Here is a 9,527-nt window from a genome sequence, read left to right as displayed (position 1 = left end):
CAGGGCCCCACACATTTTAAAAATAAACAATGAGCCAGGGCCCCCACACATTTAAAAAAAAAAATAAATAGCCAGGGCCACCACACTTTTTTTTAAAAAAAACAACAATTAGCCAGGGCCCCCACACATCTTTAAAAAAAAAAAAAACTAGCAAAGGGCCCCCACACATTTAAAAAAAAACAATTAGCCAGGGCCCCACACATTTTAAAAATAAACAATGAGCCAGGGCCCCCACACATTTAAAAAAATAGCCAGGGCCACCACATTTTTTTTTTAAAAACAACAATTAGCCAGGGCCCCCACGCATCTTTAAAAAAAACTAGCAAAGGGCCCCCACACATTTTAAAAACAACAATTAGCCAGGGCCCCCACACATCTTTAAAAAAAAAAAAACTAGCAAAGGGCCCCCACACATTTAAAAAAAAACAATTAGCCAGGGCCCCACACATTTTAAAAATAAACAATGAGCCAGGGCCCCCACACATTTAAAAAAATAAATAAATAGCCAGGGCCACCACACTTTTTTTTTAAAAAAACAACAATTAGCCAGGGCCCCCACACATCTTTAAAAAAAAAAAAAACTAGCAAAGGGCCCCCACACATTTAAAAAAAAAACAATTAGCCAGGGCCCCACACATTTTAAAAATAAACAATGAGCCAGGGCCCCCACACATTTAAAAAAAATAGCCAGGGCCACCACATTTTTTTTTTTTAAAAACAACAATTAGCCAGGGCCCCCACGCATCTTTAAAAAAAACTAGCAAAGGGCCCCCACAGATTTAAAAAAAAAACAATTAGCCAGGGCCCCCACAGATTTTAAAAAAAACAATTAGCCAGGGCCCCCACACATTTTAAAAATAAACAATGAGCCAGGGCCCCCACACATTTTCTAAAAAACAACAATTAGCCAGGGCCCCCACACATTTTAAAAAAAATAAAATAAAAAAAAATAGCAAAGGCCCCCCACACATTTAAAAAAAACTACTAGCCAGGGCCCCCATACATTTAAAATAAATAAATAAACAATTGGTCAGGGCACCCACAAGTTAAAAGAAAAAAAAAACTGCACGTACCTTAGCCAGGGAGTTCAGATGCCGGTATCTTCAGTTTCTTGTGCTCTGATTCGCCAGTGAAATCTAAGTCCCGGTAAACCCGCATGGTGATTGGTTAAAGTAGAGGGGAGGTTCAAACTTCTCCCAACCAATCCGCATGTGGCTTTACCGGGACTTCAATTTCATGGCGAATCAGAACACATGAAGCCAGTCATCGGAGCTCGATGCTGGGGCCCGGCTGTGCAAGTAAATGCAAGTAAGTGCAAGTTAATGCAGCACGGCCGGGCCCCCCTTAACTCCCCAAACCACCAGGGCCCGGGACAACAGTCCCCCCTGTACCCCCCTGATGGCGGCCCTGAGCCCAAGGCAACCACAGCCCTTTAGCAGTAAAGATCTGTGTCTCCAAAGATGCCCCAGTAGCTCCCCATCTTCTTTTCTGCTGATTCACTGCACATGCTCTGTGCTGCTGTTACTTACTGAGCTTAGGGACCCACTCACAATATACAGTACACATAGAATAGAAATGTCACAATATAAGGCTGATTAGTAATTAATAGACACAATTACTACATGGCAGCACAGAAACCAGTGCAATTAGCATTAGAATTTAATAATCAGCAAACCTGTAGCATCAGCTTATATTACAGCCAGGGAAGCTCATTTTCTGCTGGATAATTAGTGACGAGCCCTAAGCTTAGCTTCTCAACAGCCAATCAGAGCCCACTGAGCATGTGAGTATCACAGACACTTTCCAAGATGGTGACCCCCTGTGACAAGTTTGAAGTCCTGGATCATTGCTGCTATTGACAAGCGGAAACTTTAGCCTCGTGCAATAAGTTCACTATATAAAATGTGCCATTTTTAGGGTTTAATTCGTCTTCAACAATTGCTTAGGTTAGAACTTTCTTAAATGCTGGCATGCTGCAGGTGAGAAGTCATGGCAAGTTTCCAATGGTTCAAAGGATTGTCATTAACTCTGTATGTTATTATAATCAAACAGTAGCAACTGGCACTGTCCCCCTGCTGAATCTGTGTGTTTTTTTTAAATTATTCGTTGTTAATAAAATACTTACATATTTTTCCCTTTTTCAGGAAAACATTCCCGTTTCACAGTGAAAGAAGTGACAAAGAGGATCTAAAATTAGGTATGTAGCACTCAAGGTTGTATTCGACCACCAATTGGGTCATGGGGGGGGGGTACTGATTTAATGAGCGACTGGTGAGCTGGGAGGGTTTGTTCTTCAAGATGGGCAGGAGGCAAAGTGAAGAACAAGGGCTCAGCTGGCATATTTTTTACACACTGTACAACTTGGGAATAAAATACACAGTCAGGGACACCATCAGAAATTACTGGGCCCCCGTACAACAACATTTTCTGCTCCCCAAGCCCCACCTCAGATTATGCCCAGCCCACACCACGGTAAAAAGTCCACACAGACATCAGCGCTAAAAATGGTAAACCCCCCCCCCCCCACACACACACACATATACAAATTATAAAAAGCCATTGGTGGTCAGGGCCAATATTAGCGGCCAGGGTCCCGCATAAAAGTTTTTTTAAATAAAAAACGGTGGTCAGGGTCCCCTACAAGTTAAAAAACAAGATAGAAGTTATTAAAAAAAACATTGGTAGCCATGGCTGGGGCCTATATAGTATTAACATAATACATTGGTGGCCAGGGGTTAAAAAAAAACATATTTTTTAAGTCTTTATTTGGCTTATGGTGTTTTCGTGGCTTTGGGTCTTTTCGTGGCTTTGGGTCTTTTTGTGGCTTTGGGTCTTTTCGTGGCTTCGGGACTTTTCAGGGCTTTGTCTTTTCGTTGCTTCTGGGTCATTTCGTGGGTTCTGGTCTTTTCACACCTTCAGGACTTCAACTTCGTTCTTTTTGCGGTTTCGGGTCTTTTCAGTGCTTCAACTTCGGGTCTTTTTGTGGCTTCGGGTCTTTTCATGATTTTGGGTCTTTCAGTGGCTTTGGGACTTTTCGTGGCTTTTGTTAGTTTTGAGGTCTCTGGTCATTTCGTGGCTTCTGGTCTTTTCGTGGCTTCAACTTTGGGTCTTTTCGTGGCTTTGGGTCTTTTTGTGGTTTTTGGTTCTTTTCGTGGCTTCTGGTAGTTTTGTGGCTTCTGGTCGTTTTGTGGTTCTGGTCGTTTCGTGGCTTCTGGTCTTTTCGAGCTTCAACTTTGGGTCTTTTTGTCGCTTTGGCTCTGTTCGTGGCTTCAGGTCTTTGGCACTTCGGCCGAACAGCGGTTTGGGACTTTGGTGGTTTGGCGCATCACTGTCAAGGGGGACCCGTTTAGGCCCAGTACAATGGTATCCCCTGTGGCCCCCTGATGGTGGCCATGTACACAGTTTGAACAAAAGGGTGCATGCTATGTGCTTGTAAAATTTGCTACAAAAAAAATATGCCAAAGGTCCTCCCCTTGTGTAAAATACAGGTACTATTTTTGCCTATGTGTTAACACATTACTAGATAAAGTAGACTCATTGACTAGCTGCTAGCTGAGCCTTACACTTGCACTATTAATGAATGAGAGATCGATAAACTATCAAGCATCTTTGCACATTCAGCTTCCAAGTCTTTTATTGAATGTTACGGCTTCCTGGAATTTCTTCTTTTATCACAATTTTCCAGCAGAATTTCTCCTCTGAAATCAGCCTTGATTTGCATGAAGTTTTCCATGATACGGTGCATTCCAGCTTTAGATAAACCAGAACTGAGCAGAGATATGTTGCGTTTCCAAGGACATTTCAAAAGGAGGCATTTGAGAGATATAACAGATTTTCCATACCACCATCAATGTAGCGTAGAATGTTCTATTTCCGGTTATACAGGGAGGCATAATTTGTCATTCTACACAGCAATAGCCTGGACATATGTACAATTGATTTATGCAATATATTTTTATAGAGACCTACACTGTGTGGGGGACACAGTGTAGGTCTCTATAAAAATATATTGCATAAAACAGTTCATATGTAAAACCCTGCTTGATGTAAATAAACCATTTTCATAATAATATACTTTTCTAGTAGTATGTTCCATTGGGTAATCACAAATAGAAAATTGCCATTTTAAAAATAAGACCCGCCCCCTGGGATCGTACAATTCATAGTGCACACAAACAAACCATACTTATTAGGTCACATGAGCCAATTAACAGACAGAGTTGTGTCTTTTGCCTCCACACTTCTTCCTGTTACAGTTAGAGCTGCAGTATTTCTGGTCAGGTGATCTCTGAGGCAGCACACAGACCATCACAAAATGGGGGTTCAAGGCAAGAGATGTAAAAGGACAAGATTTACTTAAATATTTTGACCAGTTTGGTAAGATTCTTTAATATGCGATGTGAACTATCTGTTGCTTAAAGGGCACCAATCATAAGTAAAATCATTTCCTAAGTAAATACACTATGTGAAAGTTCAAGAAATCAGATTTTTAAAACAGTTAGAATTGTTTGTATAATGTAAATAATCAGCTCACTATTCCTTCTGTAAGATCTCCCCTATCTCCTAGCTGAGGCAGCCATCTTGGATTTCACTGGCTCCTCCTACCTATATCTTCCCAGCCAACTGCAGCTCTGAAATCTCGCACATGCTCAGTTGAAATTCCTTGTTGCTTATCAACCCTTCTAAGCTATTTTCAAATCAGCCAAACCTGTGTGTTAGCTGCTGTACAGTAGTGCTGCCACCTGCTGGAAGTTAGTGTGTGCCCTTCATTTGCATAATAACATCACCAGCAGGGGACAAGATAGGGAAATCTCCTGATACTTCTAGTGGAGGAGTTTACTAAAACAAGGCATTCTGGGTAGAATACTCAAAGCAGTGTTACAATCTGAGCATGCTCCTGAAATTTGCATATTATAGTCTCTGTTATAGTCTCAGTATGGCCTCCCTCAGTGAAAGAACCCATTTGACAAAGTAAGGGATTTTTTAAAACCTGCAGTTTTTCCAAAAAAACATATATGTAGTTTGATTAAACGTGTTTATGTTGTACTGGTCAGATTGTTAATATGTGTTTGATTTTGTTTGTGATAGGTGCCCTTTAAGTATTCATTTTGGGGGTATAGTTTTCCTTTAAGTCATTGCCTCCTGTCTGAGCAGAATCCCGACAAGTTAAATAAACACATTAAGGGTATAGAAAAGGATATTGCAGCAAGCAGTAAAAAAAAAAAAAAAAAATCCAAAATTATTTTTTAAATATGTCAATAGTAAAAAAAATGAAGCAGGAAGGGGTGGGACCCTTACTATCAGAGGGGGGTCAGCTGGTTGATGAAAACAAAATAAAAGCGCAGATTCTGAACTCGTATTTTTCATCTGTCTACACAAATGAAGAACCAGTAAGTGAAGGTTTCCTTCTTAACACTCTCAATTCTAGTAATACAACTAATGATGCATGGTTCACACATGAAGAAATTCAAAAGAGACTTGAACATGTTAAGATTAACAAAGGTCCAGGGCCAGATGGTATTCATCCCAGGGTAATTAGCGAGCTTAGCTCTGTGATTGCCAAACCTCTTTACTTAATTTTTCAGGATTCATTGAGATCTGGCATAGTGCCGAGAGACTGGCGAATTGCTAATGTGGTGCCTCTATTCAAAAAAGGATCCCGTTCTCAGCCTCAAAACTATAGGCCAGTTAGTCTGACGTCAGTATTAGGAAAGCTTTTCGAAGGGTTAATAAAGGATAAGATACTGGACTTCATAGCAAATCATAATACTATGAGTTTGTGCCAGCATGGTTTTATGCGTAATAGATCTTGCCAGACTAACTTAATTTCTTTTTACGAGAATGTAAGTAGAGACCTCGATTCTGGGATGGCAGTGGATGTGATTTACTTAGACTTTGCTAAAGCATTTGATACAGTGCCACACAAAAGGTTACTGGTTAAATGAAGGAATGTTGGCCTGGAACATAGTATTTGTACCTGGATAGAGAACTGGCTAAAACATAGACTACAAAGAGTGGTGGTAAATGGAACATTTTCTAATTGGACCAGTGTTGTTAGTGGAGTACAGCAGGGCTCTGTACTAGGTCCCTTGCTTTTCAACTTGTTTATTAATGACCTGGAGGTGGCCATTGAAAGTACTGTTTCTATTTTTGCAGATGATACTAAATTGTGCAGAACTATAGGTTCCATGCAGGATGCTGCCACTTTGCACAGTGATTTGTCTAAACTGGAAAACTGGGCAGCAAACTGGAAAATGAGGTTCAATGTTGATAAATGCAGGTTATGCACTTTGGCAAAAATAATATAAATGCAAGTTATACACTAAATGGCAGTGTGTTGGGAGTTTCCTTAAATGAAAAGGATCTGGGGGTCTTTGTAGATAACACGTTGTCTAATTCTGGGCAGTGTCATTCTGTGGCTACTAAAGCAAATAAAGTTCTGTCTTGTATAAAAAAGGGCATTAACTCAAGGGATGAAAACATAATTCTGCCTCTTTATAGGTCCCTGGTGAGGCCTCATCTGGAGTATGGGGGCAGTTTTGGACTCCAGTCCTTAAGAGGGATATAAATGAGCTGGAGAGAGTGCAGAGACTAAGTGCAACTAAACTGGTTAGAGGGAGGGAAGAGTTAAATTATGAGGGTAGACTGTCAAGGTTGGGGTTGTTTTCTCTGGAAAAAAGGCGCTTGCGAGGGGACATGATTAGACTTTACAAGTACATTAGAGGACATTATAGACAAATGGCAGGGGACCTTTTTTACCCATAAAGTGGATCACCGAACCAGAGGCCTCCCCTTTAGACTAGAAGAAAAGAACTTTCATTTGAAGCAACGTAGGGGGTTCTTCACAGTCAGGACAGTGAGGTTGTGGAATGCACTGCCGGGTGATGTTGTGATGGCTGATTCAGTTAATGCCTTTAAGAATGGCTTGGATGATTTTTTGGACAGACATAATATCAAAGGCTATTGTGATACTAAACTCTATAGTTAGTATAGGTATGGGTATATAGAATTTAATCAAAAGTAGGGAGGGGTGTGTGTATGGGGCTGGGTTTTCATTTGGAGGGGTTGAACTTGATGGACTTTGTCTTTTTTCAACCCAATGTAACTATGTAACTATGTAAGGCCACACGAGGAGATTAATCGCCACGTCTTTTGCGCGACTATCTCCCCGAACTGCCTCTGCGTTTTTCCCCATAGGCTACAATGCAAAGTTGCCTGCGCTAATGCACACGCGGCGATGCGTTTTCAATTTTCAATACTCTAATCGAGTTTTTTTTCAATTCAAATCAAATTTGATTCAAGTTTTCATGTAGATTTATCCGAGTTTTAAAAATTAATTTTATTAATAAATTTCAATTAGTCGAATTTCAAACTTTTTAAAAAGTTGCATGAATACGAAATTCAGCCTTTGATAAATGTGCCTTTTAATACAAAATTGCTTGTAAGACAGGTCCCTTACCCCATAAGGTCCTTAGCTCAGACTTTAAGGGGCAGATTTATCAAGGGTCGAATTGAAAATTCTAAATTCGAATTTTCAATTTTTTTTATGGTCAAAACTGTCAAGTTCGACTAGGTAGTTATTCAAATTCGAGTTGTTTTTTTTAAAAAAAAAATTAAATTTGATTATCGAGATTTATCATTCTCTGGCCCTTTAAGATTTCGAATTTGACTATTCCCCACCTAAAACCTGCTAAATTGCTATCTATGTCAATGGGAGAGGTGCAGGGATCGAATCAAGTTTTTTTTTTTTTGTTTTTTTTTAAATTCAGATCAAATTTAAGTATTCAGTTCGATTTAATTCATCCGAGTTTTAAAAATTAGATTTTAATAATAAATTTCAATTGGTCGAATTTCAAATTTATAGGAGTTTTTAAAAACTCGCATGAATACGAAATTCGACCTTTGATAAATGTGCCTCCTAATACAACATTGCTTGTAAGTCAGGTCCCTTACCCTCAAGGTCCTTCGAAGGTTCAGGATCCCCCCTTTGAGGTGTCGTTGGGAGGGGGGGATGATTTCTACAATACTGGCAACATGTTGGATTGCACCAGATTAGCAATGGCACAACTACACTCACTGAAATCTATACACATTCACATTAAACCGCACCACAGACAATATCGATTTCCTTGCAGATAAACGTTATTTTCAGACTGATTTGAAGCATGCATCTATGTATCCCCTATGCCATTCACACCAGCTTTGTTTCTTTTCAGATGATGTCGAGGACTGTTTAGTAAATGAGGAAATCTGCAATATTCCAACTGTTCTTCCAAAGAATATAAAACAGATCGAAGGAAAACCTATTGATTTAGCCCAGGCTGTGGTAATTGTTCTTTTATTACACTTGCTAATATTAAGTTTACCGATATAGTAGCAAAAAAAAGATTTTTATTGGATCCTTGCACCCCCCTGGTCACTGGGGAAATGTATGTAGGAAGGTGTGCAAGATGCAATAAAAGATAAATAAACACAAATACTGGTTACTTTTTTGGGTGTTGCAGGCTTATTAGCAGTTTCTTCTCTGGTTTTGCTTCCAATAAGGATTAATTATATCTTAGTTGGGATCAAGTACAGGTATAGGATCCCTTATCCGGAAACCCGATATCCAGAAAGTTCCGAATTACGGAATGGCTGTCTCCCATAGACTCCATTTTATCCAAATAATACAAAATTATTTCCATTTTCTCTGTAATAATAAAACAGTAGCTTGTACTTGATCCCAACTAAGATATAATTAATCCTTATTGGAAGCAAAACCAGCCTATTGGGTTTATTTAACGTTTCAATGATTTTCTAGTAGATTTAAGGCATGAAGACCCAAATTACGGAAAGATCCACTATCCGGAAAACCCCAGGTCCCGAGCATTCTGGATAATAGGTCCCATACCTGTACAAGTTACTGTTTTATTATTACAGAGAAAAAGGAAATTGGTTTTAAAAAATTTGGATTATTTGGATAAAATGGAGCCTAAGGGAGTTGGCCTTTCTGTAATTCGGAGCATTCTGGATAATGGGGTTTCCGGATAATGTATCATATATATATATATATATATATATATATATATATATATATATATATATATATATATATATATATATATATCATTTTTATTTGAATTTTATTGTAATTCTGATTATTAGTATCCAGGTATGAATATTAATGTGATTACACGATAATGTACAGTAATTATGGGTGACACTTGATAGTTTGCAACTTTTGTGGGTTTTATGCGACTACATGTACCAGGACTCATGGGAGTTGTAGTTGAATCCTAATTTTTGGGAATACACCTACTGGTGGTAGTGGGTAATACACATTGTGGGGAGTGTTTATTTATTGAAATAGTGATCACCTGCTACCTGTTTGATAGTGGTATTTACATAGAATATAACATGCAACAGAGATGCTTTGCTAGTCCTCTTATACACATATATTTAAAGGGATTCTGTTATTGGAAAACATGTTTTTTTCAAAACACATCAGTTAATAGTGCTACTCCATCAGAATTCTGCACTGAAATCCA

Source organism: Xenopus laevis, chromosome 6L, assembly GCF_017654675.1.
Source record: "Xenopus laevis strain J_2021 chromosome 6L, Xenopus_laevis_v10.1, whole genome shotgun sequence".
Taxonomy (NCBI): Eukaryota; Metazoa; Chordata; class Amphibia; order Anura; family Pipidae; genus Xenopus; species Xenopus laevis.
This window is presented reverse-complemented; position numbering follows the sequence as displayed.